The sequence below is a fragment of the Rhinopithecus bieti genome, unplaced genomic scaffold (genome assembly GCF_001698545.2).
Source record: "Rhinopithecus bieti isolate Rb0 unplaced genomic scaffold, ASM169854v2 scaffold_32422, whole genome shotgun sequence".
Taxonomy (NCBI): domain Eukaryota; kingdom Metazoa; phylum Chordata; class Mammalia; order Primates; family Cercopithecidae; genus Rhinopithecus; species Rhinopithecus bieti.
In genome coordinates this window covers 1821587-1848018 of record NW_016814631.1, presented here as the reverse complement: position 1 = coordinate 1848018, position 26432 = coordinate 1821587, and the positions used below count along the sequence as shown (strand labels likewise).

The 26432-nt window shown below is 37.9% G+C and overlaps 1 protein-coding gene and 1 pseudogene across 1 annotated transcript in view; one reads left to right on the top strand and one right to left on the bottom strand.

Moving 5' to 3' along the window:
- KCNB2 (potassium voltage-gated channel subfamily B member 2) overlaps positions 1–26432 on the bottom strand; it is a 413989-nt gene that overhangs the window by 317687 nt on the left and 69870 nt on the right. The window lies entirely within an intron of this gene.
- LOC108515021 (HAUS augmin-like complex subunit 1 pseudogene) lies at positions 7065–7712 on the top strand (annotated as a pseudogene).

Genomic DNA, 26432 nt, shown 5'->3' with positions numbered 1-26432 from the left:
ATATCAAAGCACTCTGCACAAGGTCTAGACAGAACTAGTGCTCAATACATGTTATTAATAACCATAACTGCGATTCAACAAGAGCTAGCTCTATGAACACCTTCTGTACACTGCAATAGAAGTGTTAGTCATTTAACTGCATGCAACACATTGCACATATAAGCTGCCCAAATATATTCTGAGTGTGATTGGTTACACATTAATTTCAAAAGTCTATTCTATAGAATGTGGCCTTAGCTTTGTGGTTTCTCGAATACAGTACAGGCTCCTTGGTCCCCCAAGTGACTGGCAGCTCAAATTTGCTGGACACTGGGCCTCGGTTGGACTATGGCCCGTGTATTCTGGGCATTCTGTGGCCTGTGCACCTGAGCATTCTGGGGCTACTTATAAAGCCAGGTAGCTTGTGTGGAAATTCAAGCCCTTCTTAGCTGTCTTGTCTGGACACTAGAACTAACATACATGTTGTCCATGAATGTGACTTCGATCTTCTGAAAATGCTGAATGAATTCTAGGTTTTCTTTTAGACAATGGTCTTTCTATAGAAACAAAATCAATAGGCTGATTTTGAAATTGTTTTTCTTATTTTGGTGACTTCTGGCAGTTATGTATTTAAGCTTTTCAGTATCTTTTTTTTTTTTTTGAAATAGTGACATATACTGTAAGACTGCATTATCGTGGGACTGCAAAGTTCTGATTCTAAAGCTACAGCCCGTGGAGAACTCGTGTTCTGTAGCTGACAACCCCTGTTCTCCCATTCTTTCCTTGAATAAGATCACCTGGTAAGTCCATACTGAGATATGTCCAGCATTATTTTCCCTTCTTTGGACCAGAAAAGAAATGCTCATTTTTCTGGGTACAGTGGCTCATGTCTGCAATCCCAGCACTTTGAGAAGCCGAGGCAGAAAGATCACTTTAGCCCAAGAGTTCAAGACCAGCCTGGGCAATAAAGTGAGACCCTGTCTCTACAAAAAATACAAAAATAACCTGGGCATGGTCACACACGACTGTAGTCTCAGCTACTTAGGAGGCTGAGGTGGGAGGACTACTTGAGCCCAGGAGGTCAAGACTGCTGTGAGCTGAGATCCCACCACTGCACTTCAGCCTGGGTGACAGAGTGAGACTGTCTCAAAAAATAATAGTAAAAATAAAAAATACATATTTTAAGTAAATTTTCTTTCCCATTTTGAGACCACTGAGGTTTTTACTTTGAAACTGAGATGAATTAAAGCTTCTAAAATATCTATGTTTTAGAAGAAATGCAAGCTCCTCAAAACAGGGACTTAATTTTGTTCACTGCTCCATTTCCAATTCCTCAAAATGTGTCTGGAATACTGAGGGTGTTTGTATTAGTTTCCTGTTTCTATGTAACAAATTACCACAAACTCAGTGACTTAAAACAACAGAGGCCTAGCATCTCACAGCTTCTTTGGGTCAGGAGTATGCACACGGCTTGACTACGTCTCCCGCTAGTGTCTCACCAGGCTGCTAGAAAGGTATCTGTTGGCTGGTGCTGAGGTCTCCTATGAGGCTTGACTGGGAAAGGATCTGCTTTTGTTGGCAGAATTCAGTTCCTAATGGATGTGATCTTGAGGACTCTATTTCTCACTAGCTGTTGGCTGGAGGCTTCCCTCAGCTCTAAGAGGCCACCCTCAGCTCCTGGCTAGATGAGCTCCCAACACGGGCAGCCCACAGCATGGCAGCTCGCATATTCAAAGTCAGCAAGGAGAGGCTCCAGCAAGAGGGGCACTGCGATATTATGTGATGTAACCAAGTACATCCCACTGCCTTTGCCCTACTCTGTTATTTTTAAGCAAGTCACAGGCCCCATCCACATTTGAACACCAGGAGGTGGGGATCATGGGGACTGCCATATGAATCTGCCTACTGCAATGCTCAATATGATGTGTTGACCAAACAAATGAATGCAGAATCACAGTATCTTGTTAGTGTGATCAGGTAGGGTTAATCTAAATTTTGAGTCTATTATTCAATTATAATTAGCATATTTTCCATTCCTTATTCAATGAAAAAAAACAAAAACCCATACCTCTGAGCAAAAACTATTTCTTAAAAGCCATCTCAGGCTTATAAAGAAGGTTTGAGAGACATCACAGTGTACCACAGAATCATAATGTTATATTTTTTTGTTGTTGAAGAAAGTACTTCCCCAAGAACAAAGGGTTGAAATCCTGTGGTAAGCTAAAATCTGTCAGGGAAAAGGCACTTAATGTGTGCTTCTTCTTCGAGGGTGTTTTCCCAGTTTTCTGAACATATAGATAATTGGAGAAGCTTTCTACCCGAACTATCCAATTCCATATGCTTTGACTGAGACACTAGCACAGAAAGCCAAGCATGCATGAGGCAGAATGAAGATATTTAAGAACTTAGCACATATTTGTAAAATAGCTTATGTTTAAGTATTTTACTAATAGGAACATTATGGAGACTTGATTGATTTAAAAAGAAGAGCTGAGTGAATAGAGAAATGAGGAGGAGGCATGGCTCCTAATTCTGTCTCTAGTAATGATTTGTAGATAAGCTACCTACCAGCATAAGCACTCTTAACTAATGAACATATGCTTATGCACTGATCAGGAAATGCTCAAGCTTCTGGGGGGCCATGAAAGGAAGGGGTGATCATGAGGGAATTAAGAAAGCCAGAGCCAGAAAGGACATTTGTGCCAATGAGAGTCTGTCTTTGGGGTCAGCCTCAGTGGGTCAGATGCTTCACAACTGTCATTTGGGGCACCTAACTTCTTTATAAATCCATGTTCTCATGCTATTAAATAAGGAGAGGAAAGACCTACCTGTAGTGGTTGTCATGAGAATTAATTAAGCTAATACGGGTGAAGCTTTTTGAATATGATCAAGCAGATAAATGTGACAAATGAGTTATCTTTTTAATCCGGTTAAGGCCTCCTATGTGCTGGGAGTCTGGTTCCTCTAAACTAGTCCACAAGGTCGTGACTCATAGTTTCCCCTGATAACCTATCCACCTTCCTTCTATTTGTAAAACCTTTTTCAATTCTTTATTGTCCCCAAAATGTGTCCAGATGGTTTGGGTTCCAAAGTCTTCTAGCAGAACAAACCAGAAACTGCAGATCAGAGCCTTCGCTTTTCAATAAGTGACACTTGGTTTTCTCCCTCACTTTTTCCTTGGTGCTGCTTCCTTGGGCTCAGAGCTATCTCCCTCTGTTCATCTCCAACCTTCCTCTTCAAAGCTGGAGTTGAGTCTCTGTACTCCTGGAATCAAAACAACTCCAGAAGGGCAAAGAGCAAGAAACGCCCCTAAACTGTGACAGGCATCTCTACAATTTAAGTTGGTAGAAGGAATTTATTTGCTTCCTCCAGCTTTGGGGATAACTATCACCCAATCAATACAGCCAGAGAAAGTTAACCTCAACATTGATTGACTCTGACTGACTGGAACAGAAGTCTTTACAACAGAAATGCTGCAGTGAAATGGCAGTATAATTAACACTCAGTCAATGAAGACACACCAAAAATGATATTTGTAAACCTCCACTTTCCTTCTTATAGTATTCTGATTTTGGTAAAATCAGAATTTGGGGCCCACTCCCTTGGTTTATAGATAGAGAAATTCGAGCTCAGGTAGATGGTGTCTTGGATAAAACCACATGGCAAGTTCTAGCAGGAGCTGGAACAGATCCCAAATAGAAATGCTGGTGTCTGGGAGCTCTCAGAGCTTTACTACGGGGCTTTCTTACAGGTAACTAAGATGCATAGAGCATTTTAGCAGATAGGGGTTGGAGATAAACCCACTTCAAACCAAATTCTACTGAACTTAGGTTATGTTTTAGTTAACACTGTTATATAGACCAGAACAATTAAACAATAAGCTCTCTTAACAGATTCTTACATAATTCTATGGCATAAACGCTAGACTAACTTTCAAAGAAGCTGTACAGTAGGGTTTAATTACCTAGATTATTCACATCCTTCTTCATTCCATTCTTTGTAATTTGCCTAAAGTATTCAGAGTAATAAATTAACCATTTTTGGAAGCTTGACACAGAAAAAGGGCTTTCATCCCCATCTCACTGTGCATCTGTAGGAAGATGTTTATTCCATCAAGGTTGATCATGATATTCGTATCACATTATTTCAGCTGTTCTCTACGATGGCAGATTATGTTAATAACACGTTTGAATGTCTCCTATTATTGGAGGGTCAAGAAATGTTCCAATTAATCTCAATACTCTTGGATTACAGTGAAAGACTGTGTAGATATTATTCAGAAGACTAGTTACAGAAGTGTAGGCTTTTCTTCTTCTGAAATCACTTATACACCACTTAAAATGTCTATAACATATTGAAACTATGCAAACATTTTGATTCCTATTTTGCAGAACAAAAAAAGGCCTCAGAAAAGTCAAACACTGTTTGTTTTCTATGTACATTCCAATAAGAATTAGACTGTTATCTTATTTATCAATTTATCCCCAACATTTCCCAGAGGGCTTGGTAACATCATAGATACTCATGAAATATGCACTAATTGACAAAATGATTTTTTAAAAATTGATTATAGATAATACAAACATATTTTAAAAGGCAAACTGTTAAGTATATATAATTTGTCTGAGGGTCTAATAGAGCTGGTGAAATAACATGAAAGAGGGAAATGTTGCCTATGCTTGAGGTTACATGAACACTACGAACACTTCTGGGATGTATGAAGACCAGCTTCCAACATTAAACTGGGAGACAACTTTTCAAAATCAGTTTCAAAGGATGGTGAAATCATGCCACAGATTTCATTAGATCCTTATTTTACTTGTGTAATTAATCGAGAATTTTAGTCTACATTTTATTAAAACTGTGGTGTTAATGCCAGATTATTTCTGTAAAAACAAAACGACTGCTAATTAAAATGAATGCAGGCTCAAGGGGATGGATAGCCCATTTTCCATGATGTGATTATCACACACTGTATGCCTGTATCCAAACGTGCCATGTACCCTATATATATACCTACTATGTACCCACAAACATTAAAAATAAAAAATTATAAATAAATAATTAAAAATGAGTGCAGGGAAATGTTCAAGTCAAGTAATGTTATTACTACAGTATAAAAAGACAAAACAAACTAACTTTCTGGGAAGCAAGAGAAACAACCATTAGCTGAACTGATGATGGTGTCAAGTTGTTATACTCCATCCCAACTTTCAAGTTTTTTGAGAAAACAGATCTGGAAGCTGGGATCTGGACTGGGGGATTTGATCCTTCTGGGGATCTTGACTGCCACGTCCTCCACATATACAACCAGATGGCAGAAGCTTCTTGGTATGTATGGGAGGTCGTTACTGACATGTTGGGATTGAATCATTTGGAAAAAATAAAAATATACAGGGAGTCAGAAAGGGTTAAGAGATGAAATCTATATACGTTAGCAGGATTCTTTTAAAAACACATTCCCACAAATTTATGGTCTCATTTCTTGTATCAAAAGGGAAGATTCATATAAACAGAATTATTTTTATATTAATATTTCCTATTCTAGAATATTCATGAACCAGGTGGTTAGGTTTCACAGAAAAACAAAAAATTCTCAGAAAGGCAAAAGTCCAGAGACGACATTCACTTGTGCCTAAGGGCCTAAAATATAATCCAATGAATTAATGTATCTAAAACATAGTACTGGCCGGACACGGTGGCTCACACCTGTAATCTCAGCACTTGGGGAGGCTGAGGCGGTTGGATCAACTGAAGTCAGGAGTTCAAGACCAGCCTAGCCAACATGGTGAAACCCCATCTCTGCTAAAAATATAAAAATTAGCCAGGTGTGGTTGTGGGCACCTGTAATCCCAGCTACTTGGGAGGCTGAGGCAGGAGAATCACTTGAACCTAGGAGGCAGAGGTTGCAGTGAGCCAAGGTCGCGCCATTGCACTCCAACCTGGGCAACAAGAACGAAACTCCACCTCAAAAAAATAAAATTAAAACAAAATAAAATAAAATATAGTAGTGGAAGGCCTTCCAACTTTGGACAACAATGCTGCTAAAGGGAAATGCTTCAGTTTGAAAGGGACAGTGGGCTTTATCACAAACTTCAGAGGGCACTGAAATGTCTCCCTCTACTGCACATGTTAGTTCATTTGTATCCTTTAGTACCAGTAATCCATTAACTCCTTCTAGATAGCACTAATTGATACGGTTGATCTTGCAGAAGAGGTACCCAGTTTTGAATCAGCATGTGCTATAAAATGGCCTCTTCTCTTCAGGAAGTGTCTTTGCAGTAGATTCTGGAGAAATAATGCTCAGGCTCTCTGGCAGAACATCTAAACTGCCTATTGGATTTTTGTCTTCCTTGGCAACATTATATTTTAACTGTTTCCCTGTAGAGTAACTAGAAACTTTCGTTTCTCTACAGTAGTGCTATGTAATAGAAACAGACTAATTTTTTTGGAAGAGGTATTTTTAAAAGTAGATGTAAATAGGTGAAATTAATTTTAATAATATATTTTATTCACCACAGTATATTCAAAATATTATTTCAGCATGCAATCAGTATAAGAATTTATAAATGAATTATTTCCTTTTTTGTTCTAAGTCTTCAAAACAAATTTGTTGTATATTTCACACTTATAGCACATCTTAATTCAGACCAGCTACATTTGAAGAGTTCAGTAGTTATCATATTAAGTATCAACATCTCCAATGAATTAATAAATCCTTTAATAAATCATATCAACCAAATGGTTCTGAAACTTCTTTTACTGTTACAGTTTTGAAGATTATTTTGTTACCTGAAGCTAACTGACCATGTCTGTACACTGTAAAATACTGAACAACTCTTTTCTTATGGATGATAAGATTTAGATAAAATAAAATTTGAAGATAATAAAATAATATTCTTGAAATGAAAATTAGCAAATAAGGGGCTTGCAGGGTACTTTTTCCATGAGGAGTTCTGTGTGAAGTGGCAGAAGTATTAGCTACGGAGCCCCAGTAGGAGAAAAAGGTGCAGGTTGCTGTGTGATCAAGAAAAATGGAGGTAATCCCATTCCACAGTATGAGGTGAACCTCTTGAAACAGACAGAAAGCAAGTGAATATGAATCACAAGCCAAGCCTCTTCAAGACCTTCTCATGGGGAGTGTGAATTTTTCCCCTGCCAATCTCTCCAGCGCGGGTTCCACGTATCTGAATGCTTTGGTTGACAGTGCATGACCCTTGAAACCAAAGATACCTCACTAGCGAGGTTTATCCCTGCAGTGAATAATTCGACATCTGATGTTTTCAAACAAAATCCCAAACTGAAGAAATGAAGATTGAATGGGAAAATCTTGAAAAAAAATCTAATTGCAACATTAGTATTAGAAAAATGTCAACAAGAGGATCTCAAAAAGGTAGATTTTCACGTGTCTTTGGAAAGGGCCAAAGTCAACGGTCGTCTTCAGAACAGGAAAAGCAAAGTTAGAAGAGTTCAGATTTGAAATCAAAGCTGCAGAGGAGCCACTTTCAGCTAGAGGCATGGATGCTTCTCCATTTCATCAGTCCCTAGTAGCGGTATCAGAGAAACTGGTGGAGTTAAAATGACAGACCATACCTTTGAAGAAAAAAATGGAGTTCTATTTAGATTTAATGCTGAATCCATCTCTTGCTCAAGTGAAAACTGAAGAAGCAAAGAGAGAATTAGGTAGCACCAAAGCTGAACTTACAAAGAAAGTAAACACAATGGAACCGTGACCTGAGTCAAATAAATATCATTTTCCTTAAAAAAGTAAACTGAATAGGACTTTACAGACTTCCTTTTCCTCTTGGAATTGCTTAATAATGTAATTTCTGTGTTTTAGAAGACATAATAATGTCATAATTGATCAAATCATGGTTTCTTGTTGTGTATAGTAGTTTTGTGTCCAAATATACAATTTTCATATTAAAATACATTTTTTTCTGGAAAAAAATGAGTAAAATTTTTTCACTAGTGTTCTATTTCAATATCAACTGCAAAATAATAAAAATTTATGTTTATTAAAATCTTGTAGTTTTATCAACTAGTTGGATATATGACAACACAGCAACATTATATTTTTAAACTAATACTTAGGGTGAATTAATGGGCAAGAAAAGAAGGACAGTTTCTCTGATTCTAAGGGTATAAGATCTCAAAAAATAATTTGGGGGCACTATTTGGTTTTGATCTTGAGTCTACTTCTCTGTTTCTAGTTCATACAGAAACCTGAATCATTTGGGATGTTAGTTCTTTGGGATTTTTTTTTTTTTAACACACATGTGCAGCTTGCAAGGATTATGAGCTAATGTCAGTCTACATTGCCATCTCAGTAGATATTTTTAGCTTTCCCACCATACAAATGCAGTCACACAAGGGACTGCAGTAGAAACAGCAATGTGTGCAGGTACCAAGGTGAGTGGGAGGCTGTGCAGCACCAGTAACTGCATAATGAAAGACTCCAGATGTCACTGCTGATGCTCCATGCTGTGATCCCTGAAGTCGTTCCACCACATAGTTACATCCCTTGCTAAAAAGCTTCAGATGCCGCTTAGATAATATGGTGTGTGTTTTCTAAAATAGGCTGCAGACAGCACTTGCCAAAATTTGCTCTATTTTTAATTAGTTGTTTATTTATTGGGGCAGTGGTGGGGGGCAAATTCAGCATCTGGGAAAACCACTAGATGGAGAGTTTACAACTGAAGGGAAGACATGCAACATAGATGACTAAGACTAACAGGGTCAGTTCCAAGTAGCAGTGAAATAGTGACTGAATAATTAAGGGTCTATTGTAAAAATGTCCACTAATCAAAATGAGCTATAGTCTACTGTCATTTTTTTTTTTTTTTTTTTTCATTTCTGTGATGCTAGCCTATGCTGACAAAATGCAGTGGTTTCTGCTCCATATTGAATATGTGAGGACCAAATGGAAATTTCAGGGCATGGAAGTTGATCCTGTCACTCAAAGATGAGAGTTCTTCAAGTCTTTCTGGAGTTGGATGAAGAAGGCAGAACAATCTGATTTGGGCACCAAATCCCTGCCTGCCTTTCTAAAACAATGTTCTCTTGCCTCCATTCCAAATCCTGTCCTTGCCTATCTTCCTTTTCTCTCCACAACATACATCACTGGCTATCTTTGTTTCGGAATTGAAAATAAGAGTGTTTTCTTCCAAAATACTGCTCAGACACCAGGTGGGAAACTATCATGTTGGAAAGATGGGAGGATTGGAGCAACATTAGTATACAGGTTTCAGACAGATGACATAAGGATACCTCCTAGCTAAGAAAAGTAGAGGAAAGAGAGGGAAACGAAAGGGCACAGACCATTTCCCCCTGACCCTGGCCTCATAGACGCATCTGTGGCCCTTTACTATTCAGTGACTATTTCACTGTTATTTGGAACTGGCCTGCATAAATCACAATTGAGCAGACACCTGGCTTGAGGTGTGAAGCCACAGAACATTACAAGAGAGAGAGGAATTGTGGAAGCCATTTAGTTAAGGAATGTGTAAGAGCTGTGAGATCCATTTAAGTCCCTCCAATCTTCCTCCATCAGACTTCAGTAATAGGCAAAGGACAGAATACAGAGCCCTGAGAAAACTGTGCCTATTATATTAACTCCTCCTCTTCATATATACAGTAAATATTTATTAGTTTTCTCCCTGTGTTCCAGGTACAGCTTCAGGTCCTAGAAAGAGCAATAACCTAGATAGGCAAAAGTCCTTGCTCTGATAACCTTTGCATTCCATAGGAAGAGGAAGACAGTAAATAAATGCATACACAGATAAGAAAATTTCAGACAGTGCTACATGAAATGAAATGCTTGACAATCCAGACAGTGCTTTGAAAATGAAGCCAAATAAAGTGATAGAGATGAAAGGGGTTCCTTTGCATGGGGTAGTTTGGAACCCTTAGAACCACATCTAATATATGAACTGAGACCTAAATGAAAAATGAAAAAAGCCTAAGAGCTAGAGAATTTTACACAGGCTGAGATGAGACTGACTTTGGTGATTTAAAAATTTCATAAACATTGGAATAAAAAAAGCCAGTAAGACTGACTCTTAACACTCATGAGGTTATTATATGTGACACTATTTTGTTGTTAGCTTCCACTACCCATAAGAATGCCACTTGCACAATCAAAATCCATATTGATTTTAAAATTACAGCTATAGTTCTACTGCAGATTTAATTTTATACCAATTCTAAATGGAAGCTTGAATGGGCAAGAAATAAAAGCTGACAATTCGGGAAGACCCTCCACTTAATTTCAACAAAACGTGCAAATTCAAATGGAATCCTTCAACTTAAAACCTAAGAGAGAAAAGGTGACATGACTGAGAACCTTAAAATGCCTGAATCTTTTCATGTACCTCAGAAAAGCTTTTTTTTTCCCTTGTCAATAGGTAGCCTTGGGTTTCATGAACTGGAGACAGTTAAAGATTGAGACAATCCTGTACAGGGCAGCCAGCATTTCAAAAGCAATAAATTATTTTCTGCTCAACTTAAACTTAAATTATCTTTTGTTCACTAACTTAAAAAACTTATCAAAGCAAATTATGATACTTGCAGCTGAGAGTTTAAAGACACTACTGAGAGTAAATATGTTGATCTTATCTATCTGACTTTCTTCCTTTATCTGTTTACTTCATTCCCTCACCTTTAAAAACTATGCCTCACTTGGGCAAAGAAAACTTTTTTGCCCTATTCAACTTGTTATAAACTTTCCAAATTTTAAAGTACAGTAGAGGTATCAAAGTTTCCAGCCTACAATATATGATTTTCCACATTATTAGCTCTTAGTAATCCCCCAAAACACACCCATCCCCAGTGGTCTGGCCTCTTAAGGGGCAGAACAGCAGTTTTCAAAATGTGGCCCAAGGGACCAACCAGTTCTAACCAATCACCTATATGTTTGTTTAAAATGCAGATTCCAGGCTCCACCATGGGCCAAAGAAACTAGAAACTTATGGGGTAAAACCCTGAAATCTGTATTTTAAACCAGTACTCTAGGCATTTCTCGTACAACTGAGAAGCCAAACCACAGAGGATTAAAGGGAGTTTTTGCTTCATCTTTTGCCTTACATGCCCCTCAGTGTGTGATTTCAGAGCCATGAAGTTGTTGGTATTAAGCAGAACCACAGGTTACCAAGTGCTTTCACACACGACATCTTATTTCATTCCCATAAGCAGGCAGGTCTGTGATTTTCATTTTGGAGATAAGGAAACCGAGATTCAGAGAAAGCAAATGATGTATCCACTGTATGTAATTAGTAAAAGGCAGACTTGGGTCTATGTTTCAGGTCTAAGGAGCTCCACGCTCCTGTTATCTGGACAGGCCTCTTTCCCTACCCACTGCAAACGTGGAGTCCAAGGGCCTGCTCGGGTAGCTGGTGTCATGTGGGGAGGTTTGGTCTCCCCTCGTGGTGTGGACTGATGCTGCTTCCTTAGCCACTTCTATCACCTGCTCATAGCGTCCTGCCTCCCAGGGACAATACATTGCCTCTGCTTCTTTGGTATTTTTGGTCTCTCAAAAGTATTTCAGTATTTAGCCACCTAGCTCACATGGGCCATTGTGTGGTTATATGTAAGTTATGGCATCTCTGAGTCTCCAAGGAAATCATGTCTCCTCTGAACTTTTCTGTCAGGATGGAGTGGGGACAGGAAATTATTTAAGAAATGAAATAAGTTGTTTTCAGAAAGGACAGAACCAACTGGAGGGAGACAAAGACTTTGAGCACCTAGTCACAAGATGACAGATTTATAGCATCCTGAAGCAATTCTTATTAGAAAAATCCCATAAGAGCAGGTGCCCTTATAAACACCTACTCTTCAGCACAGAGAATAAGAGCAATTGTGTCCACTAACTACAACAGTCAGGGACTGGCATCTATGCTGTACTCAATCCCCCATTTCACTGTGTGATCTCATTTCACTGTAAGAACAACATGATCAGGTGAGGAGGATTCCTTTAACAGCACAAGAAATCGAATTTCCAATTTAAGAACCTTGTCTACCTTCACAGGGCTATTAGAGTAGAGCTAGGATTTGAACCCAAGTCTTCTCTGATTCCACACCTACCATCATGCATTGACCCTTTAGGATGACAACAAATCCTTTAATGGTAGAAACTAATATAAAGACATCATAGATATCTTTCTGTCTCTATAAAATACATATATTTAAAACTGAAAGGTGTTTCCTTGCTGTTTGGCATTTAATCAATATCTAATAAAACAATTTTTACCCAATAAACAGCACTGGGAGAACAGGTTGTGATGCTATCAGAAACAAGAGCTGCCTACTGCAGATTGTACATTACACTCTTTTTCAGGAGCAAAACTAATTTACATCAATGTGTGACTAGCTACATTTCCTCATCCTTCCTAGCAGAAAGGCAGCATTTCTACAGGAGAATCCACTGCTACCTGACTAAATTTAGATCGTCCACATTTATGCTTTGAGTTGGTGTCATTATCTCAGCAACAGTGTGGGAGTTTAAACCCATAATCTCTGCGTATTGAGAACGGGTAAGATCCCATCTGAATAACTGCAAGAGCTCAAGAAATTCACTCTTTCACGTTACTTCATTCTCGTGATGAATTTTAAATGTAGACCATTCTGAATTTACGGCAGAAGAAAGGAACTCTGCTAATTGAATGCTCAATGTGCCAATGACAGCAACTAACAAGTGCACTGTTTAACCACATCAAGGGTTTACAATGCGATTACACTGGAGGCATGAATATGGTTATCAGATACCCCTGAGTGGCTAGGACAGGCCAATGTGGAGTGAAATTTACTTCTGGTAGTACAGCTTAGACTGAGGGATGATGTATCTCCAACTGAACACACTCCACAGATGGTGAGATCTTAATACACAGTGAAACATTGATTTGATGTAAGAGGGATTTTATTGTTACATTTTGTTTCTTCCAAGTCAAATGCTGCTGAAACATGGAAATAATTAGGCATATCTGTCTAGGTGCATAAGACAAATCTTCATAGTCTGTCAGTGACTCAATGTATATTGGATAACAGTGTGAAAGATATTTAAAACATTCTTTTTTTGAGGAATATAAATTCAAAATTATCACAGACATAGTGGTAGCTTCCTTAAGGACTTGCAGAGGCCGGATGTGATCGCCTGCTTTGTGGTTTTGCTTGTTTGTAGGTTTTTTTTTTCTTGCTATGATTGAATTCATCTGGAAGATAATTGCCTGTTTGAAATCCACTGTTTTCACTTTTATTTTCAGTTTATCTTTCTAAAATCAGATTCACTCTCTCTAGCCATGGTGTGGAAAACACAATAATGATACAGTGGGGCAGAAAGAGACAGCCCATATGTACCCATGGAGCAGTTCTTGAGCCATTGTTACCTAGTTTTCGTTTATTACACGACATTTATTTGTGAGACTGTGTGCACATGGTACATGTGTAAACAAAATAATGCTAACTTGATAGAAACGTTATTTCCACACGAGAGCATCTCTTCTTTTTTTTTTTTTTTTTGAGACGGAGTCTCACTCTGTCGCCCAGGCTGGAGTGCAGTGGTGCGATCTCAGCTCACTGCAAGCTCTGCCTCCTGAGTTCACACCATTCTCCTGCCTCAGCCTCTCCAGCAGCTGGGACTAGAGGCACACGCTGCCATGACTGGCTAATTTTATTTTATTTTTTTGTATTTTAGTAGAGATGGGGTTTCACTGTGTTAGCCAGGATGGTCTTGATCTCCTGACCTTGTGATCCGTCCCCCTCACCCTCCCAAAGTGCTGGGATTACAGGCCTGAGCCCACCGTGCCCGGCCGAGAGCGTATCTTCTAACAATACTGTCATATTTAATTTTCCAAAAATGTTAAAACATAGAAAATCTAACTTTGATATCTAGTGAAAAGAACACTCCTGCTGATTTTCTCATGCTGTACTTTATATTAAAAAATAATTCTTAGCAAGTTAAAACTTGAAAAAGCTTAGAAGTTCTAAGGGCTAAAATCATACGTGCCTCAGGAAAAATCAATTATTTCATCCAGTAGCATTCAGATGTCCATTTTACTTCCACAAAGCCCAAGGCAACTGTTGCTGTTCATCTTGTTCTAGACTTTGACCCTGATGTCTCAGTTCCTGACACTGTCTGCTTCAATGTGTCAGGCTTTATTACGAAGACCTAAATTAGAACCAGATTTTCAGGGGCAAGTGTTTCTAGCTCCCATAGCATCTTCCATGATGTAACTTGCTTGAAAGAGATAGAAAACTTAAAGAAGTAAGAAAGCAAGGTCAAATGTCATCAGTATGAATGACAAAGAACTGGAAGTGATATCTGACTCTAGAAATTCACCAGCAAGTCTTCCATTAAGTTTTATTTTACTTCCTTGTGTTTTCAAAGATTATGTTGCTTATGTTTACATTTACCAAAGTTGAGTACCTGTATAACAAATCTTTGGTCACTTGTGGACAGGTTAAATGTCATTTGTCACTGAGAACGCTGCATTGTTCAATCCTTTGATTTTAGAACAATAAATCATTGATATTTGCTAATTAAGTTGGAATGGGGCAATAGTCAGGCTTATGATGTTAATGCTTACTATCACTGGAACGACTGTGAATTAAGAAGACACTGAATTTACTGACGGTAAGTTTTAAGTAAAATCTTATAATGATTGCATGGGATATACTGTTTGAGAGTATCTGAAGTTTGTGTGGAGTTTTTTAGTTTCTATTTCACTTGAACTCAAGAGTAAGTGAGCTGGCATTATTTTTTCTACTCTAAATAATAGCTTTTTTGCATTTAGGGATTTTTTTTGACATGTTTCAGGCAAAAATATTAATTAATTGATTAATATTCAGTCCTTGTCACAAATCCTATTGTTCCCATCTGAAAATGAAGAGAGTGAGGATCCAGGGAAAAAAAATAGGTTTCTCAAGGTTGGGCAGAGTGGGCTACGTAGGATTTTAAGCCAAACTGGAGTGAGCCAATGCCTGATATTTTCTATTCTCATGCATCACCAACATAAGGTAAAAAGTTGCAATTGGCAGAACAATACACTATGAAATAGAAGGTATTCCTTCCACAGTCCACTGTCAAGAGCTCAGTGTGCAATGCAGTAAACAGCAAAGCCAGTTGCTACACACATCCTCTTTGCCTTCCTGTTCCCAAAAAGATCATGGGCAGTCCTCATGGCAAGGGAGTCTTTCTCATCATGGAAAATATAGATCGTTAAAAGTCCATATTGCAAGATATAAACATCATAGATGATTAAAATAACAAGGGAGATGTTGGCAGATTCAGATACCGAACTTTAGTGTGCTGGGGTCACAAAAACCCAAGAGTTGCAAGTTTGAAAGCAGTGAGTGAACTCTGTTCCCGGGGGAGCATCTGAAAATACAGTGACCTTATCTACATTTAAGAGACTTGTTTAGATAATTTTTATTACAAAAGACTTTTTGTGGTCGGGCGTGGTGACTCACGCCTGTAATCTCAGCACTTTGGGAGGCCAAGGCGTGGGATCATGAGGTCAGGAGATCATGAGGTCAGGAGATCAAGACCATCCTGGCTAACACGGTGAAACCCCATCTCTACTAAAAATACAAAAAATGATCTGGGCATGGTGGTGGGCACCTGTAGCCCCAGCTACTCGGGAGGCTGAGGCAGGAGAATGACGTGAACCCAGCATGCAGAGCTTGCAGTGAGCTGTGATCATGCCGCTGTACTCCAGCCTGGGCAACACAGCGAGACTCCATCTCAAAAAAAAAAAAAAATAGACTTTTTGTAAAAGGTATTGGGAAAATTAATACAGGTATCTATCTTGTAATACCAATCAACTTTAAAAATGATATTTTAACATCATCCATATGCATAATTGTCAGGAATCTATAAGAAAATACTAATAACATTCTGAGCATTAAAAGATGGTCTCAGTTTTAGAACGGATAGCACATAGATTTTTTTTTCCTTTTCTTCAGTGCTCCCTACTCCCTACAATCCAGGATTCATAAATTTAGAGCAATCTCAACATATATATCTTGATTCATTGACTGAGTCCATTATTTTCATCAGCTCAGTGATAAAGTCAATGTTTTGAAGGTATTCCCTCAATCCACGGGCAGGCTGAAAGGTCATTACTGATTGGAGACAAAATCATTTTTTCTGACAAATCTGATCTCATTGGATGTGACCTGAGGTCTTCCTGTTACCCTGTCAGTGAGATAAGCTGCCTGTCTTGCTTTTATATGTTTTTAATTACCAAAATTCTGTATGTTACATAAATCACTTGTCTTCTGAATTTACTCATTATAATAGTTATTTGCCTTCATTTTCCTTTAGAATGATTCAGTTTTTAATTTAACGATGTCTTAACTCTTTAACCACATTTTAAAATGAGACTAATAATAAACCCTACATCATAGAGTCGGTTGTGAGGACTAATATGTTACTAAATTATTTAAGTATTTAGGACAGTGCCTTGCATATAGAAAGTGCTGTCTATTTTTTTTGGTTGATATTATTATGAGTGTTATTTTTATTGCATACATAAGAGATCATATCCTTATCCTTTTGCTAGGCAAAATTTGTTTTGGAAATTTCAGGAAGAGGCAGACAAATTGTACACCCAGGCTTTTAAAAATACTACTTGGTGAATACAAAAAAGAAAAAAAATATGAGGAAAATCTTCATGTTACCATAATTCAATTGCTTAAAGTCTAGATTCTGTTTTAAACTTTTTCCTTAACTTAGTTAAGAGTTCGTTTTTATGCACATCAGTTGGAGGAAGAAATCCCACTGATTTAGGCAGGAACACTCGAATGTGAAACCCTTGATGCTGAGGGGATTATATTTCAGTACAACATCTACTTTTCAAGAGATGTGATTTGGAGAGCTTTAAGAGTCATTATCTTTTCTCTTCTCTCCAACAACTCCCTGCTCTAACCCTTTTCTATTTATTGATTTGAAGTTTTTTTTTTCCTGTTGTCTTATCCCAACCCTGTGGTCAGAAATGTCACCAAATTCTTTTGAAATATTATTAAGTGATTGCACTTTAGTAGGTACAACAAAAATCTATTTTAGGTTTTCAGGATCTTTTATATAAGAAGAAAGACAGCCAGAGCTGCAACTTGTACAACTCCAGGGAGAGTTGTGAAAATATTCCATGTGAACAGCAGCCCCTGAATGCTGGACTTCAATGGAATGATGTCCTGGGTCTGCGCAGTGTCGCAGCACTGAAGATGTCTAGATGATCATGCTTTATTCGACTGGGGACTTTAATGAAAAATGATTTACATAAGTGCACACATAAACATAGTGCTCGGTAGTCTAAAATATTTTAGAAATATTCCAAGAACTACAAATAAACTTATACTAAGTTGATCCTAATTGACATTATAATATACAATATTAAATATTTCTTCATTGGTGTTTTTGCCTGTTTTTACCAGATTCTGCTGTAAATTCCAAAACTGATATTATCTATGTCTACTCTAGCTTATGTTCAAGCACAAATAACAGGGCAACAGAAAATACTAATAATATTTATTGTGGAAAAAACTCTCGTCTCTAATGAAAATTATAAACTCTAATGCAGATATCTATTATGCTAATTTTTTGATTCAGAAAGAATATATTTTTTTCTTCTTATATGGTTAAATGTAACTCACTTCATAAAGGAACTTCTTGAAAACAAGTGTTGACTGAAATTTTATGAATCAAATAAACCTTGAAAATGCTTCAGGAGAGTTTGTTTTTCAGCATTACTCTTAAATCACTTTTGAAAGCAAATAATTATCAACTACTGCTATATTGTCCTTTGTGCTACATGCACTTGTCAGAGTGTATGTGTGTGTGAGTGTTAAGGACATAGTTGACCTAAGAAACATGGACCAAGGTTCCAGCTTTGAATATTTCATCAGCTACTATATGATGTTGAACAAATTTTCTTCAGTGCTCTGGGTCTCAGTTTCCTCATATTTAAAAATGAAAAAGGTGTTAGACCATAACCTCTCATATTTCTTCTCATTCTAATCATCTATGAAACAATTCTACTCCCTACTACATCACGCATGCCTAAGATTATACTTCCATAATAGAAAATTACTTGTTATACATAATTGCACTAAACTGTTAAGTTGTCAAGTAAAATCACTTGTTTGAACCTCTTAACTTCTCCTTGTAAACCATCCTTTTATGATCTTTGGATGGTTGACATCAATATGACAACCATTGAAGCCCAAACTTCACAAGTTGGACCAAGTTGTGAAGCTATGTACTCTTAACTACTAGTTTTGAGTTAATTCATGTGCCCAGTGGTGGCCTAAATGTGGCTGAACTGATGTCTCAGTCCTTCCTTTCTGAGACATTCTTACTCTCATCTTGGAGAGACACCACTATAGTTTCTATTCTTTATCAGTTTCCTTTGATGGCCCTCTCCCGCTGCTGGACACCTCACCGTTGGTGGTACCCGGAGGCTAGCTCCTTCCTGTGTTTCTGCTCTCTAGCTTTCAGGAGCACACCCACAGGCATCTCTAACTTACAGCCTCTACTTCCCCGTCTCCAGTTCCACAGCCCTCACCCAAGGCATCAGCACCTCTCATGTACCTATTTCAATAGCCTCCCAACATGTGCTCTGTTTTCCCTCTTGCTACCCTAGACTCCACTTTCCACATAGAGGCTAGAGTAATTTTTTTAAAAATAGAAATCAGATAGCATAATACCTCTGTTTTAACCCCTCCATTGCCTGCCCACAGCAGTCAGAACAAGTCCCGCCTCCTCTCCCTGCCTGGTTTCCAGCCTCTGCCTGCCTCTCTGCCCACTCTCACCTCCCCATTCCAGCCAGTCCACTTCCACGGGGAATGCCCACCCCCATCTGCCACAGATGTGCACAAGGCAGGCTCCTTCTCCAAGGGGCTTTCTTCAACCTCAAAATCTGGAGGAGCCACCCAGAAGTCTCTATCACATCACTGTACTTTGAAATCCCTGAAGAGCTCATCAATATCTGAAAAATTTTCAGATCACTATCTCTTGCCCCCATGAGAATATATGCTCCATTAGGCAGGATCTTATCAGCTTGGTTTCTACTCAAACGCTTGCTCTTTGACCAGTGCCTGACGTACAACAGATGGTCAATAAATGTTTAATAATGATGAGCGGATGAATGAATTTCTGTATTTTTGTTTACTAATCCAGTTAAATAAGTCACTTTCATTCCATAATTATAATTTTAATTTTTTAAGTAAATATGTGATATTCAAAATGTCTTAGACAAATTAAATTTTATTTCTAGTGTTTTATATGGTTATTCAAACTTGCTTTAGTCCTAAATGAAGTGCATACATGGGTCTCTATAACAAATAAAATTTATTCTAAAAGCAATCATTCAATATGGAAATGATAAAATCTTAGAGACTAGATGAGAATTTTCTATAGCTATGTCTGAGGATGAAAAGCACTTTCTAAAAGATCATAAAATATAAATCACAAAATGATATTTCCTTGCTTATTGTATTACTGTTAGGCACAGAGACACTTACATGTTTTATCCTCATTATTCTTCATACATTTCAATATATTTGCATTTGCCGGGACATGCCAGCCTGGAAATGCAATCGTAAAGAATGAGTCACTGTAACAGTAACACAATTACATTCTCTAGCTCAATCTCCAATAAATACATTGCTAGACTTCCAGCCCTCCATCTCTCTTCCCCAAACTACTGCATTTGAAACAAGGGGTCCTTGGCATGCCTTGCAATCATTCTTGAGAAGGATGCTCCTTTCTACTTTAGGAAGCCCACCTTCCTTCCTTCTGCTTCTAATGTGCCTCTCCAATGGCCCCATCCCTGTTCCTCCAACTCCATTCCTCTCCCCACACCAATACTGCTGCCCTTCTGGTTGCCTTTGATATGTGTCATTCTCTTTAGCATTACCACTGTCCATGCTGCTCAAAAACTGTGTTGGAAGTAACTCAAAAGGGAACCCAGGAGACATCAGCCCATTTTTGAGGCAGGTGCCCAGTGCTTAACCTTTCCTCTTTACATCAACACACAATACAGTCCATCGCTCCATAACTCATTTTTTCCTGCTCTTTTCTCTAGCCAAATCTGCACTCTTGGCCATAGATCCTGACTTCAGTCCTCAACACTGACTGGTCCCTCAGGTCTGCTCTCCCAGATACTGAAGCTCAGCTTTTCTCTAGCTTCTAGCCCATAAGAGGCACTCATTCCCCAGCAATGATGTCTTAGAATCTAGAACTCGGTTCTCATTTCAGATACACTTTTCCGCCTTAACTTTTACTCTCCCTCAGCAAGGGAGACCTCATCTCCTGGTGCTCACAGGTCACAGCAGTTAAGTGGTGGATATCGATTTGTTTGGGTCTTTTTCTCTGTGAGGACCTGTCCTAGCGGACTATTCATGATCTCTCCTCCTTGGCTTATCAGACCTTCATGCAAATCACATGCTGGCCCAAATGGCCAATGAACTGCCTCTGAAGGGTCCAATACCACAGGCGATGAGGAGCTGAGGACCTCTCTCTAATGCCTCCAGGCTGAAAAATTAATGGCCCATTTGTTTCTGATGGTGAAATAATAATTACTAATTAGTATGATAAATGTTAACAACAATGAAATCACAAGTCACCATTATCCTGCCATGCAGAGATAATAATTAGAACTTTGATGCATTTTCCCATTTTTAAAAAATATTATGTTATACAACGGTGTAATATTCCATCTAAAATTCTGTATTTTACTTGGATTATGAGTATACACATATATCATTAAATATTCATCAAAGTGTACAGAATTCCATGGATTTGTCACTGCTATCTAGTCATTCTTCTATAATTGTTTCTAGTTTTTCCCTATTATAATAATTTTGTGAGAAGTGTTTACACCTAATACTGTGAATTTCTTATTATTCCTTAGGACTAATTCCTAGAAATAAAGCTACTGGGTCAAAGAATATAAACATACTGCTAAATTGTTTTCTAGAAAATGATACCAATTTAACTTATTCTACAGAGATAATGTATTTTCTATACTCACCAGCTTTGAGTCCTGTTTTCAAAATCTTTGCAATCTTTGTCATTGTACAACTGAAAAGTAGATTGTTTCAATTTACTTTTCTTCAATTAATTTGTCAATTTTCTTCATCCTTTTGTCTTTTTTTTTCCAATTGCTAGGTTAGTATTCCTCTTGTTTTGAAGATATTAAGGATGTGACATCTTTGAAACTTCTATCAAAAGTTAGCCTAAAAGTATGATTTTTATATTCCTACAAAGATAAATTCTATTTAATTACCAGCTTGTCTATATTTATGCTCACCTGCCACCATTAGAATCTTTATGAACTACATATCTTGACAAAGTTGAAATTGGAAAAAAGATTCATTTGGAATATTTATTTCCAATGGAATTGGTCTGGGACTAAATTATTTTGTGTGTAACTTCAAAGGTTGAAGCACTTTTATAGGATTAAAATACTTAAATACAGCCCTCTGTATAACTGTAACATCTAACTGTTGAAAGCCTTTTCTTTCCTTGGTAATGACTTAGAAAGTTGTCTTAATAAGACCACATGGTTCTCATGAAATCCTATTCTTTTTTTCTCCTATGAAAATCCTTTAAAGCCATGCAACGGTTTTCCCCATAGTTAAAAATCTTCATGTCTCAGACTGGTAGTAATGACACAAATAGGCTAAAAGAACAAAATCAAAAGCTGCCAACACTACAAACCCCTAATGATGTCTAGTGTGGAACCCCCAGTGTAGCCCAGACATAACCAGCTGCCGAGGAGCAAGCAGGCCTCCATGGCACCATTGTTAACGCCATGTCCCAGCTGTGCTGTGTCAGGCTTGGTAATGAGCACAGCAGTGGTGTGATGGGGCGTTGCATTTCTTCCTGACATTTTCCCCAAGTGACTTTTTACAGCCTACTTTTATTAATTAACTTCATCTCCTAGCCTGGTGCTGCAAATACTTTCTTATTGCATATTTGAGTGGCACACACCATGGTGAACCATGCTTAGGTTGATTGGCTGTCTCCAAAGTGACAGCACAACAGGAACAAAATAAAATATTCTAAGCAAGACTGCTGATAAAGTTATGAGAACAAGAGAAAACCAACTTGGCATCAAGATGCAGTCATGGAAAGCTTGTCAAGAATGTTAAAATCATTTTCTCCTCCTTCACAAAACACAAGAGAAGGTATGATTGATGGATAGTTCATTAAATAATGAAAGATACATTTTTAAAAAATCATGTGCTTCTACTCAGCATTCTAATCCAAGATAGGGATGACCTTTGGAGTCTAAGTGGAAGGACACAAAATTTAAAACCACAAAACACTTTGCAGAAAATATAGAATGAACTGCCAAAATGTTAATTTAAATGGGTACAAAACAATTAATTTATGATCCAATTAAAACATATTTTGAGCAACTAATATGTTCATGGCACTTTATTGGGTGATTTTGGGGAAGAGTATATAGCTCTCATTATTTGAGTACCTACTATGTGTCAGATACATGTTAATTTTAATTTCCACAAGAATACTGCAAAGTTGACATTATTTGTTTATTTTACAGATAAGGCAACTGAGGCTCAAATTTAATTTAGTTGTTCAAAATCACACGGTGGCTCTTAAATGCCACATCCCAAACTTGATCTCAAGGTTTTGTTTTTCTGAGCACTGATTCTTTCTGATATGTCATAATGCTTCTCAAAAAGGTATAGAAACCAAATAGGACATGATCTCTACCTTAGGGGAGGATTCATACACATAAGTATCAGTAATAGAGTACAGAGTGAGCATTCATTGTGTGTAGGTTGTGTTCTAAGCAGTTACTGCATCTTAACTCGTTTAATGTATATAAAACTCTATGAAGTTGGGTTGATTGTTATGACCATTTTACAGACGAGAAAACACACAGACAGGATGAATAACTTGTTCCAAGTCATACAGCTCATTTATTAATTTCTTAATTAATTTCTTAATTAATGTACCACAAACTAGGTGGCTTAAACAGCAACATGTATTCTCTCATGGTTCTGGAGGCTAGAAGTCCAAAATCAGGGTGTCAGCAGGGCCAAGCTTTCTCTGAAAGCTCTGAGGGAAAATCAACACCATATCTCTCTCCAATATTCTGGTATCACCACAATACTTGGCATTCCTTGGCTTGTAGATGCCATCCTGCCAATTTCTACCTCTAAGGTCGTATGGCATTCTCCATGTATCTCTTCACATTGTGCATGTTTGTCTCTGCATGTTTTTCTTATAAGGATATACCAGCAAGTTTGGAGTAAGAGGCCACCCTACTCCAGTATGACCTCATCTTAACTAATGACATCTGCAACAAGCCTATTTCCAAATACAGTCACACTCTGAGGTTTTAGAAGGATGAGGACACTAATCAACCCAGTACAGCTAGTAAGTTGTGAAACCAGGATTCACTTTGGGACAATCTGGTTCAGAGTCTATGCTCTTGACCTTTCTGCTCTGCATCTCTGACACACAAGAAATGAGTATTAGCAAAAGAGTGATCTGCTCCTGTATTGATAGTGTAAGCACAGTGTTATGGGAGTGCAAGGCAGGTGACACATGAATGGAACCTTGAAAGGTGAATAGGCCACATTAGTAGGTAGATATGGGGAGAAGGGATAATATTCAAGGAGAAGAGAGCTGCTAAGTATACAGTCATGCAAAGGCATGTTGCATTTGGGAAACAGTATAGTCAGAGTGCAATGGAACATGACAGTTAGCAAAGGGGTTTGGGGTGAGCTGGGAAGGGAATGGTGGGTGTCATGGTTAAAAAGAAGACTGGAGCCAAATGATGTGTGCCAGGCTAAGGCTATTGGACTTTGCTTTATAAACCAATGGGAGCCATTGATGAGAAGTGACACAATCACACAAGTGTTTTAATATAATGATTTTGGCAGTAGTGGGGAGGATGCAGGAGACAAGGATACCAGGTAGAAGGTTATGCAAGAGATGTCCAGAGGTTAAATTTGAGTGGCACAACTCAAGATGATAATTTCACTGGCTATAGAAAGTAAGGGATTAATGAAGTATACGTTAGGTTTGTACACATCAGTGGGCATGCTGACTTTTTTTTCAGTGCTTAACCTCAAAGGAAACTAAGTTGACTAATTCATTTGTGACAGATTAAAGATGGCCATGAATTCCCTGACAAGAAGAACTATCCTACTGAAGAGATCATATGGAAAGACTTGGAGATGACATGGAAAGGGAGAGGATCCCACATAAGCCCAGCCTTCCAGCTACTCTCATGAAGGTGTCAGGCTCATGAGCAAAGATCAGCCAACTGTCAGCTGAATTCAACCAGCTGACTTCAGTGGGAGGTCAACTGAAAAACTGCCAAGCTATATCCTACCTGAATTCCCAACCCATAAAATTGTGAGTCATAGTAAGATGGCTACTGCTGAAGCCACTATATTTTGGCTTCAGCAACAGTCATTTTACTATGCAAAAGATAGTGCCTATCTTTAATGCAAAAAATGACTGGAGTCTGCCTATATAATAAGGTAGCATGATTCATTTAATCTCTCACAAGGAAATTATATAAAGCTAAATGAACAGATATTGATAAGAATGATAGAAATTAAAATAATACAAAATGCACAGTCCTCCTTTGACTAAAATTTAGTAGAGCAGCAAAAATTCTAGCCATGATTCAGTAGCATCTGCAGCAAAATTCTACTTACTGATTTTATCATGCAACCCTGAGAAAAAGAAGTTAAGACAAACTTGAGGCCACCTCCCCAAATTTAGCCTGGTACAATCACAGCAGACCACTCAGTGACTGATTCTGATGTTCTGAGAATTAAATGCTCAGGTTTGTTCTCTCTTGATAGATTTTAAGAATGGCTGGAGCTGCCTAATATCAGTTATTAGTATCAAGAATCAAGTTTCTAAGCTAAGTAGAACATGGTTAATTTCAGGAATGATAAGAAAGCTTTCCCAGGATTTCTTCCCCCTCACTGCCCTCCCCACTCCCAACCCGGGCACATAGTGAACAGAAACAGAACTTGTCTAGAGAAGCATAAGCCTTCAACTACTCAATTGCTGACCAAACTTGAGTTGCAATTCTGAAGACCAAAGCAAGTTAAAATGCATGTGTAAATTTGTGCAGGCCTGTGGAGCTTCAGTTCGTGACTTCATGTCCTCATTAGTTGGCTGCCAACATCACTTAGGCTTGTTGAAATACTGCTCAGGTGATATTCTCAATGGATTGTTTTGTGATAGAGTGTTCTGCACGGAACTGGCATTTTAAGCCACTCAGGTCAAGAAACCACATTAGTACCTATTTCAAGAGTTTAGATTTACCTTGACAGGATAATAGGTGTATTTCCAGTAACACAGTGACAACTCATCTTGCCTGAGTATTTGCCCCTTAAACACTTCACAGTGGAAGTTCAGTCATCAATCAAGTTGTAACGTGTCCCACCATCCAGCAATCAATGCAAGATTTAAACTTCACATAAAGGGGATTAAAGATTCATTCTTCATGTATATATTACCACCAAAAGAAACCAATAACATTTGTAACCAGAACTTCCAATATTACTGCTGGATGAAAGGCCTGTGCCTCCAATTTTGCCTCCTTTTCTAAACTCAGATGGTTCATGATTCTCCCCTTTCTCTAAATGATGAGGTGAAATGACAGTATTTCCCACACACTCCACTGGAATGTACATTAACAACTTAATTACTAAAGTTTTGTCTTTGAAATCATTTCATGAAAAAAATGCTTATTACTGATAATCCCTTGCTAGCAAATATAAGGCCAATGTAATAAACACAAATGGTGAAAGTCAAGTACATTAATTCCTATTGAGAGTTAAAACTAGGGTTAAATAAGAGAACATTAAATGAAATGCTCTTAATTTACAAACTAAAACATACAAAAATTGATCAACAAGTTTGCTGATACCCTTTTTTTCTCTTTCTTCACAGGTAGCAGTACAGTCTTAAGACCAAAATACAGAACTGTTTGTGACTAGAACTTACCATTTTAATTTTTTTTTTTACTTTTATTTCAAGTTTAGAGGCACATGTGCAGGTTTGTTATATAAACAAACTCATGTCATGTGGGGTTATTGTATAGATTATTTCATTATCCAGATATTAAGCCTAGTACCTATTAGTTATTTTTTCTGATCCTCTCCCTCCTCCCACCCTCCACCCCACTAGTAGGTCCTAGTATCTCTTGTTCCTCTCTATGTGTCCATGTGTTCTCATAATTTAGCTTCCACTTACAAATGAGAACATGTGATATTTGATTTTCTGTTCCTGTGTTAGTTTGCTAAGGATAATAGTCTCTAGCTCCAGCCATGTTCCTGCAAAGGACATGATCTCATCCTTTTTTATGGCTGTATAGTATTCCATGGTATATACATACCACATTTTCTTTGTCCAGTCTACCATTGATGGACATTTAGGTTGATTCCATGTC